We start from the raw sequence: 9,552 nt of genomic DNA on the forward strand, positions 1-9,552 counted from the left end.
GAAATGGGCACAAAGATCTTATAATCAATTGCCTGTGAAACAACACACAGCATGCATGGCTGAGTCTAGATGACATTATGCTGAGTCAAAGAACTCAGTCACAAAAAGACACAAAACCTACATAAAACCACTGTTCTAAATATTAGACGGCTGGGGTGGGGGGAATGTGGCAGGGAGAGAAGACAAAGAGTAGATACATGATGAAGACAATATTGGAATAGGCAAAAGGACGGTCAATGGAAAATAAAAGGACATTCAGACATTATGTGCAACATCCAAAAGAGATGCTGCATGACAGATTGAAAGTGGGGGAAGATTGTGTGAATTGTGTACCACGTCAGACTCATACCTGACCTTGGGGCAGGGTTTTCAGAGGCTGTAAATTATGTAAGAAGAGATTGCCCATCCTTCTCCTGTGGAGCAGCTGGTGGACTCGAACCCTGTGCCTCTGGATTGGCAGCACAGCTCTTTACTCACTATGTCACTAGAGAGTGAATGGAACACCAAAGTCTTTGCAAATTTTCATTCACAACTGAAAAATAGGAAGAGCTAGAGAAATACCAGCATGTTTTATGTTGTTGGAACCTTGAAAATAAGTTGACAGTGGAAAAATAAAACAGATACACAGAGATAAAACCAGAGTGTTTAAATCAATCTATGCAAACATACATAAATTGCATAAGTGAGGTAATGTAACAAATATGACAAAACGAGGAACATTTTCTAAGATTATGCTGTTTAGTGTATGGAATTCATGACAGCTGCTAGACTACAGGTTGAAAAATACAGTATAATTTTCTAAGTTAATACAGTTCAGTTAAACATTTACAAAATTAAAGTTTATCAGTTTAATTCTTACAGAAACACACTCATCTGAATTCCTTTTTTTTTTTTTGGTGCCCTTTCTTGATGTCCATTCTCCAATGACCACCAGTGTCCTCTTCTTAGTCTAACTATTCCCCTAGTCCTTGTTCCTGACCTTGACCCAGACAGGCACAGAGAATCCCAGAAGCCCAAGATTGCAGGGTGGCTGTTTGCAAGAGGGAGCAAGCTGGAGTGACTGACACGCTGGACACATTTATGTGGGGAGGAAAGGGTGCAGTGTCCCAGATGCCCCTAAGTATAAACAGTTGAATATTAAATGCCTGCACAGGTAAATAATTATTGGGGGCACAGGCAGCCACTAGAGCTCAGAAGAGAGAGCATGTGAAGTCAGGAGTATCTCGCAGGCTGTGGTATCTGTTTCTTATGGGGCTAGATCATTTTATGAAGCTTTATGGCACAGAAAAGATCCCAGTTCAAGAATCTGGGAGGAAGTAGCTTCCATTGTTATAAGAGCAAGGCTTTTTCCAGATACAGTGTCTAGAATAAAGGGGAAAGGAGAGGGAGAGGAAGAGAAGGGAAGAAAGATGAAAAGTCCAACCTGGTCCAGACCAGTCTGGCAAAGTTGGGAGGATTCAAAGAGAAGAAATTAAAGACAGAATTCATCTGGGACGTTCTCTCTCCTCACAGGATACCGTCAGCTCATGTCACCCCACTCTTGAACAAAGCCACAAAAAGAACTCTATGGAAAAGAAAAAAGGGGGGGGAAGAACACTCTGATCTTTTCTGTGTTTTTTTTTTATTATTAATTTTAATGAACATTTACAGAGATTTTGGCTTTCCATTTTTTCTGTGGTCTTTTAAATACGGCCATGGATGTACTACTCTGAGCAGTTACTGTGCTAACAGAACAATTGTCATTATTCCACCTAGAAGTCTTCATCCTACTTAAGAAGATGGTATGTTTTGGAACAGTCAAAAAAGTTCTATCTCTGGAATCTAACTCTTGAAATAGTATTAGCTATTAGTGATTTCCACCAAACAAAGTATATTATACAGAGAGGACTCTCCTTCATAGGGTCGCTATGAGTCGCCTGCTACTCAACGGCACTTAACGACAACAACAACATCATAAGAAGAGTGGTGCATGAACTGATACATGCACACTGGTGTTTACTGCAGCTCTATATACAGTAGCAAGAAGATTGAAACAATTTAAGTCCTTCTCAATGGATGAACTGTTAAGGAAACTACAGTACATCGATACATTGGAGTAATACACAACACTAAAGAGAGGTAAGGACTTTGCAAACCACTGCATAATACGATGAATCTAGAAGAAGTGATGGTGAGTGACCTACGTCCATGTCTAAAGGTCATGTGTGGTATAGGACCGCTATTATAAATGACTTGGGGAAAATTACACTCAGAATCACTCTTAGTAGTTTACAATGGCTATGAAGAGAGGCAAGGTGGGAGAACTAAAAAGAAATACATAGTAGAAAGTTACCAATCTGGGTGAAGGAAAAGGCAATTAAAAAGTTAATAATACACCATATTTAATTACATTCTCTAATTGTCATCAATTTTTAAAAACAAAATGTGCATGAATAATTGAAAAGCCACTATGATTTGAAACTCAAAGCACAATATAATCAAGAAAGAAAAAAATAAAATAGAACTAACACCAAAAGAAAATTTGCAAAAAATAAAATAAAGAAAATTTGATATGACTTCACATGAGAACTGGGGGAAATTAAAAAGGCCACTTCCCCCCCCCAAGAATTCACTTATTGAGGTCCCTTCTAACCTCCCCTACTGGTCCCTCCACCCAATCCCATGTAGCCTCTAGGGTTCTGACCTCCCGATTGGCTGTCTCAGACCTTTAAACTGTCTCCCTTGTGACATCATTCTCTCCCCAAGCCTATCACCACCTGGCAGAATCTTGGGGTTCCCATTGGTTACTTGGATCATCGCAAGTGATCAGTGACCAGTAGCTAGTGGTCTTCACACTGGACACACATTGTCTTTCCTTTCAGCCGCCCGAACACCTTCTGATACCAGCTCTTCAACCCCTGTATCTTGAGTTGATGTTTCTACTTCTTTGACCATGTCAGGTAAAAAAATTGTTTTAAAAGCTTTACATGAGATTTCTCTTCACCTCAAAAATGAATTAGTAATGTCAAGATAGTATGGGCTACTAATAGTATAGTACAGGATAGGATAGGATAGGATAGGCTAGGATAGGATAGGATAGGATAGGACAGAACTAGAAATCTGGAAACTTTGAGTTTCAAATTTAACATTTACTAGCTTTGTGACTTTGGACAAGTCACTGAACCTCCCTCAGAATCTGCTTTCCCTTAATTTTCTTTGGGACATTAGGTTGCTTGACCTCTGCGGTCCCTTCATTGTCTGATAGTGACTTTCAAAGGGCACACACACATAAAGAAAATGACACCAGAATGTTCTTATGAGCATCTTAACAGAAATACTGGGAAAGCACAGGAGATACAGAAGATTAGGAACATGTACTGAGCCAGCTGACCAGGCTGCGGATATTTCAAGTAGAAAAGGGTGAAAATAGACACAGAGCACTGTAATTAATCATATAAAATATCATCTATATGAATAACTATAGGAAATAAAAATCACATGTGCAAAACAATGTATATGAATGATTGAATGAAAACTAACAAAAAAATTTAAGAGCTTTTCAGAAAGTCATATTCACACGTTTTATGGGATATTTAAAATCTAGACTAGGGATGGAGAACACGAGGCTGAGAGGAGGCAGGGATTCCAGACTCAGGATGCCCATGGAGGGTTTTCACCAAGCACAGGCCAACGGGACCCGAAAGGGGCAGAGAGTACGAGGATGACGGAGATGCAGAGCCTGGTGGAGCGCTCACAGGACAAAGGGAGCTGAGATGGAGCATCCAAAAAAACAAAAGGTTTTGAATTAAACCAGAAAGAACATAGAATGGTTTACTTAGAGCTGGGCAACATGAACTCTTTTTTTTTTTTTTTAAAGCAAATTCTTAATGGTTGGGGAACAAACTAAGGCTCAAATAACTCTGAGACATTTTAAAAAATTTCTTATGTCTTCTTTTTATTTGGGATAAAGTTTACAGATCCCACTGGTTTTTATTCAATCCTAGAATAGGCTAGCACGTGCCAGAACACTTAATCAGATAATCCACACCTACTTGGGTTCTTAACCTAGATCTTTGACAGAACACAGACGACAGTTCTCAAGTAAGAGTTTTGAAAAACTTTGAAATACAGTGCTTTTTTATAAGCAAGAGCAAACTCTGGTGGCTTAGTGGTAAGGAACTGAGCTGTGAACCCAAAGACAGGCAGTTTGAATCCGCGACCTTCTCTATGGGAGAAAGATGGTACATCTCCTCCCAGGTGATTTATTACCTCTGAAAATCCACTGGCGTGTCAGTTATGGGTCTGTTCCACCTCCAACTGTCAACAGCAACAACAACAACAACAAACAAACAAATCAATAAATCAATAAGAAATCCATAAAGTTGATTATAGGAGGAGAAGACATCTTTCAGCATGTATATTTTATTGTACTGAATAAAAAAATATGGACTTTTGCTAACATTTTTTTAGAATATGAAGCCTAACTTACATGAGAATGATTACTTTCTTGTTGTGAGTATTCAGTTACAAGGAAAGGTTGACTGTCATCCACTGTTTCTGAACTTACCAGAAAAGGAGGAAATGTCAACCTCCATGGTTCTAATCTGACATGTATCTAAATTGTGCAGAGTTACTCGGGGAGGGTGACACTACATTAAAATGCTTGCTTTGTTTATTTCTGAATTCTAGTTCTCACAATTTCTTTCTGGGTTGGGTAATATGTTTTCATGAAGGTTGGAGGTGATTATCATTTAGGTATTTAGGAAGGATATAAAATATTTATAACAATTTTAAGGATTTCTCTGTTTGCTCTTGGCAATAGTGAAATATGAATTTATATTAGGATTACTTTCTGTCTTACATTCCAGATAAGTGATACTCAGAGAAATGATTGAGCATGAGAAAAGTATTTTATTATATTTATTATTTTTTCCTTTATTTTTGTACCATCTTTGGTGAAATATCTATCTCCATACACAGTGATACCTTAATAATTTCTATTTATATCAATTTGATGGTTGAGATTTCCTTTTTATTTGTGTCCTCTTTCTTCCTTTACTCATTAGAAATATATTCACAATCATCCTAAGACTATTTTTTTTTGTTTAATACTATTCACAGAATATACCGTATCTGACATAGAACACAGTTGTTAGTGAATTTATTGTGTGTTGATGTTTGCTGTATATTTTTCATTAATAGCTACATATTTTAGTCCTATGATGTTTTCTATTATTACCATATTTACTTTCTTGTATTTTAATCATAAGAAACATATACCTTTGAGTCATATATGGATTAATGTCAGTTTTATCACTGTTGTTGTCATTGCGATCATCATCATAACCATTTTAGAGATGAGGAACCCAATGCTTGTAGCATTAGATGACTTCTTCCTTCCCAAAAGCGTGCTTTAAGGAATATATAGTGATACGACTTCACTAGAACAAATGGGTGATTCCTCCAAAAAGATAAACATGACATCGTGTTATGTATGACCCAACAACACCACTTGCAGGCACCCACTCAAAGAGCTGGACTCAACGACTTAAAGAGATACTTAGAATGATACATGATACATGTATAGTCTTTGTAGCCTTCACCACAAGAGACCAAAGATGAAAACAAGCCAAGAGTCACCTCTGTTTCTGGCTCAGAGCAGAGGTTCTGGCAAGGGAGGCAGGCTTTTTAGTTTCTAGAACCTGTTAATACCACAAACACCAAGGGAGACCTGCAACAAGGCTTTCCACATCCCTGAGGGTAAGTGTTCTCACAACTTTTCAGTTGAGGATTGGAACCGGAGTCCTCTAAGGTCACTAAAGTACTAATACAATTCACTTCAAAGAAACATTATAAATAGATGATATAGATAGGTAAATAGATATAGAGATACATAGTATGTAGTATCTACTATCTAGTATATTATTTGTATTCAGGAGAAAGAAATGCCAGAAAGAAGGTTGCTTCCAGCCTAGAGAACAATATATGAGCCAGATTTTTGTGTTTTCTATATGACTGTGTTGTGTTGTACATAGGATTCTGGGGCTTCGTCTGACATACTTTGGACATGTTGTAAGGAGAGACAGGTCTTTAGAGAGGGATATCATGCTGGGTAGAGTGGAGGGACAGTGCAGGAGGGGAAGACCCTCTATGAGATGGATTGATTCAGCGACTGGGGTAATCGGGATGGGAGTGTCAGAGGCAATGTGATTGGCACAGGACAGAGCAGGGTTTCGGGCTGTTGTACATAGGGTCGCTATGAGTCGCAAACGACTCGACGGCACATAACAACAACAACAACAACATAGGACCCTGTACAGGCGAGAACATTGGCTGATAATACAGAATATAATGACCTTCACAATCCAGCCATCATGAAGCTGGATTTACGGCACCTTGTAGGGCACTGGTGTTAGAGGTTTTCTGAGGAGAATGTACCAGACTCACTGACTCCTCTCCACCCTCTTTTTTCCTACAGGAAGTCTCCCCCATCCTCCTCTGCAGGGAACTCCAGATTCTCTGCAGCTCTCTCTGCCTGTGCTGAGCCACTCAGCTCCCTTCACAGAAAGCATCTCTAACCTCTCCAGAATCTCTGCTCCAGCTGACAGCTCAGCATGGCTACGTCCATCAGCCTCTGTCACCTCTTTCCATCCGCTCCTGGGCAGTGCCGACCTTTACCAACCTGCTGGCACAACTATACAGCCTGTAGTTTGGGGTCAGAGCCAGATGCTCACTGTACCTTCCTCTTATCTGGGGAATGTTGAATGGAACCTCACAGGAAGCACAGAAAAGAAGTCCTCTTCACTTGGGGACTCCACTGTTAATGTCACTGACCAAGACACAGCTGTGTCTTCCGTGCCCATGGCAATTCAGTATCACAGACCTTCAGACACCAGCACCTTAGGCCCTCTGTATCCATCACTACCTGCTAGATTTGTCCAGGAGACACCAAATCAGGGACTTAGATCAGTTCCCCACCAGGACAGGAGCCAGGTATATAACTCCAATCAGGGCACATGGGGGCCACTGCTCTCCAGAGATCTGGGAACTTCCCTGCAATTCTATGGCTCTGAGTTGTACACAGGAGGCAGGTGCCCTGCTCCTCAACCAGAAATGCTGATGGTGCTAGAGGCGATTCGTCCTACAGATGCCCTTCTGCCGGCCTCTACCTCTGCAATTTACTACTCCGTCTCTGATCAGCCCATCTCAGAAGCACGTTGTCTAGGTGAGTACAAAGGGAAGAGGAGAGAAGAAGGAAGGTCAAGCCTGAGTCTGGAAAGAGGGTAGAATTTGGTTGTAAGACTTTCAATACTACCCTCTGTCAATGCTCTCCATTGCTTCCAGCCTCCAGGTAACACCTGGTCCAAAGACAGTGCATGGTCCATTTTGTTCTATAGAAGAAAACCCTAAGATCATGTCCAGAGACATCATAGCTCCCTTTGCCATAGCTGAGCAGTTGCCTTATCACCACCATATTGTCATTATTACCTGCCACTGGCCTTGAGGAAGAACTCTGGTGGCCTCCACAGGGCTGACATCTCTAACCCAAAGCCTGAATGAACATGGTTGACAGATCAAGTCCACTATACACTCTGATGGTGGAAGAAAGACTGGAAATTGCCTTTCAGGAATCTTCCTGCCTTAGAAACCCAGTGGAGAGTCAGCTATAAGCTGGTTTCAACTCAAAGGCAATGAGTTTGAGTTGTAAATCTGATCTTTAGCATTTTTGAAAGGCACTTCCTAACTCTGATTGCACCAGTGCCCGTGTAACTTTCTCTCATTTCCTTTTACATCATTTACATAAAGATTTAAAATCTTAGGTTCAAGAACAAATTTTTTGTGAGTGGCAAAAGTCATTCAGAGAAAGAAAATTATGGTATAAGGCCCCTATTATAAGAAAATTAAGTTAAGGTTTACAATCTTGGAGGCTTAACAAGGATGAGAAGGGATGGGGAATGCAGCGAAAAATTTAATGGAAAAATTCAGCTATGGACATATAGAAAAGTTCTTTAATAATATTCCCTCCCATGTTTTAAAAATAGTTTCTCACACACACTCTGCCCAATGCAATCAAGCATAGATTTTGTCTTCACTTACATATTTCATGGAGATAGCTTCCATCAGTGTCTTTAATAAATAACAGGAAGTGTTCTTATTCACTCAAAAGAATGATAGAAAACTTCTATGAGAATGGCTGGATTGTGAAACATTTAATATCCTTTCTATGATATAAAAGCACCCCAAGAAATAGAAAGACACCCAGACTCATGAAATCAAGGGTCAGAACTAGGATGACACCCTCCAGGGGACTGTCCACGGTCCCCAAAAAGAGCTTGTACTAATTAATGGTGGCTTAATGGGGAAAGACAGCTGACCCCTCTGTGGGTGGGTAGAGGAGCACCTCACTTACCACGACCTGACCAACTTCTTCCTTGATTCCTTTGTAGTGATGGAAACTTCCTCGGGGAGGGAGACTTTGCTGAGATGGAGACCACCACGCCAGATATGTTACCTGTCACACACACCAGAACCCCCAAAGTTCTGCAACATAGATTTCCAGCACCTTGAAAGTCAACCACCACATGAGCTTGAGAACATTCCGGTGATAGGTCCACGTGAGACTGCTAGTACCCTCCTTGCTCCACCTCCAGCTTCAAGCCAGGAACAAACAGAGGATCAGACTCCTGAAGAAGGTCAAAAGAAGCTTTTCCCAGTTCTCTATGGCCACCTGATGCCAACAGCAAACAAAGAACCAAAACTGATTCCACCAGAAACCCCTGATATGCACCAGCTCCTGCCTCATGTCAATCCTCTCAATCAAGAGGAACAGCCTGGTGCCGAAGTAAGAAAGACCAGCTTCAGTGCTGAGGACCAAGGGGCACTTGGAAATGAGTCTGAACCTTGCAACATCTTTGCAGCTGTCACCAAACTAGTAGAGGATACATATGATCCTCAGGTGTTCATCTCCTTGGAAGACTCTGATCAAGCCAAAGGCCTGGAGACAACCAAAGACAAAGACACCAAAGGGATCGATGTGGATGTGGCACAGAAAAAGTCCAGCCTGCTCAAGACTGCCTGCGATCAAGCCAGCAAGAAAAAACACAAAGCCTCTGAGTCTACCACTGGGCCTCCAGAGGCCAAGATCAGAGTGAAGATCCCAGAGGGACAAGTCAAAAGAGTCAAGCATCCTACCAGCCAACTTCAGAAACCTGCATCAGGCAGGGTCAACAAAAGTAAGAGTCACTCAGAGAAGGCCAAAAGGAACCACGAAAACAATCCCAAGAAAGCTGCAGGCAGTAAGCAGCCAGGGAACCAAGTTCTGGGACTGAAGCCTGGATTCCCTAGGAGCAAGAGGAAGAAAAATCAGCCTGAGCTTGGCCCAGAGACCTTTAAGAAGCCTCGCAGCAGCCTGGGCGCACACATGCTGGAGGCTGTGCAGGTCTTCCACGCTCTGGGGAAGAGGAGGGATAACAAGGCTGGGCTCCTTTCCTCCCAGGCTCTGGGGAACTCCAGCAACACCAAACACCCCCAGCCAGGCCCAGCGATCAAACCATGGCTGCACATCCCCCCTGA

At 41.4% G+C, this 9,552-nt stretch overlaps 1 pseudogene; it reads left to right on the plus strand.

Annotated features, from left to right (window-relative positions):
• The first annotated feature begins 2,187 nt into the window (after window positions 1-2,187).
• The window catches only part of LOC102848608, a 23,398-nt pseudogene continuing 16,033 nt past the window's right edge, over window positions 2,188-9,552 (plus strand).

Source organism: Elephantulus edwardii, unplaced genomic scaffold, assembly GCF_000299155.1.
Source record: "Elephantulus edwardii isolate Elephantulus edwardi_28Jun2011 unplaced genomic scaffold, EleEdw1.0 scaffold00215, whole genome shotgun sequence".
Classification (NCBI taxonomy): Eukaryota; Metazoa; Chordata; class Mammalia; order Macroscelidea; family Macroscelididae; genus Elephantulus; species Elephantulus edwardii.